A 1,622-nucleotide genomic window follows, 5' to 3' on the forward strand; every position below is an offset into this window, starting at 1 on the left:
GTGTTTCCCATTTGCAGTGTGTGCTTTACAGAATCCCTTCCCAGAGGCTGCTCAGCCCCTTCACCACTCACCAGCAGATCTGATTTGGAACTGGTGTTACAGGGGCACAACACTGATGTGACCCATTGCCAGACAGTTATTCCCATTGTACAAGACTGAATCTACTATTAGGTCTGGTCAATACTATTAAGTATTGATGACTCTCCATGCAGTCCAAGTCATTAATAGGAGCTGCTTAGACTTTTTTTGGTTTTTAACATACCCAAAATCAGCTGTGGCTGTGCAACTTCTCCAAAAGTACATCCGCAGAATAAAAAAAATAGAAAAGTTGCAAAAAACCTCACATTTACTTCATTCTGTGAGAAAATATACATAGTTTAAGATCACAACTACAAATATAATATCAATGGTTGTGTAAGGGGCTGGTTGCTTTCTGCTCTCTCCTACACAAACAACAAATAGAAGCTCAGAGCAGCTTCCCTGGGGCCTCAGGGAGATGAACACAGAATTTGTGTAACACTCAAGAGCTCCCTACAGCCATGTGTGACAGGAAGAGGAATTCACTCCTTCTCTTTGCACTTGCTCACTGTTATCTATCTGTGTGCCAGGAATTTAAGTTTTTCAAATTTTAAAGACTCTTTTTTTCTAGAGAGGAAAAAGATCCTTGCCTCTTCTTCACATCACTGCAGTGCATCAAAACATCCTGTCACTGGAGTATGATAGAGTGGCAGAACCAGAACTGCTGAAAACGCACAACTCAACTTTATTTTATATATATCTGCCTATTGGTCTTCCTTACCACATCAATCAGTCTACAGTTATGTCTCAAACCGAGTTAAAAAGTGAGTTATAAAAAACTAAAAGACTGTTGCACTTGTTAGGGAGATGTTACTAATACAGTTTTGTAATAAAATTGTTCAAAAATTTTGTAATTTGCACCATGTTCTGTTTGATTCCAACATGTAAATTTCTTACAATGCTTGCTGTAAAAACACTTTCCACATTTATCCTTGTTTTGGAGTCACATTTACCAAGTTTTGAAGCTCTGGCAATTAATGAGCTTCTCTGATAAAACGAGAGGCATCTTTGCAACTCAGAAGAAACCGGGATATCTCCCTCTTGTGGTCTTCTATGCAAACAGCCTCAGCTCCACCTGTGGGCTCACAAGTGCCTAAAGAAGAGTTTTCTCTCACCATATATCAACAGAAATTGTAAGCAATTCCAGTCACTACAGAAAGTGTTCTTCCTAGAAAGAATGAGAAAGAGATTGTTTTCACTTTATTTTTATCTACATGGTATTTTCTTGCAGAAAAACCACAGAGATTGAAAACGCAGTGCTGACTCCTGAATAGCACCACCTGCAAGAAAGTGGGGGGAAAAAAGTTACAGAACAAAGTAGATGAACAAAGCCAACAGTGGAGGAGCTGTCAGGCTTCTCTAGGTAAGTGCTAGCTAGCTGAACACACAAACTGCAGTTCTAAAATGCTCACACTTGAGTTACACAAAGCACATTACATCTCTACCTCACAGACCAACCTCACTCCTCAAAAGCCACAGCGGATATGTAGGGACCCATGCTCAGAACTTCCCATGTCATGAGATGAACAAGTCTGACACCAACA

The sequence above is a fragment of the Prinia subflava genome, chromosome 6, assembly GCF_021018805.1.
Source record: "Prinia subflava isolate CZ2003 ecotype Zambia chromosome 6, Cam_Psub_1.2, whole genome shotgun sequence".
NCBI classification, from domain to species: Eukaryota; Metazoa; Chordata; class Aves; order Passeriformes; family Cisticolidae; genus Prinia; species Prinia subflava.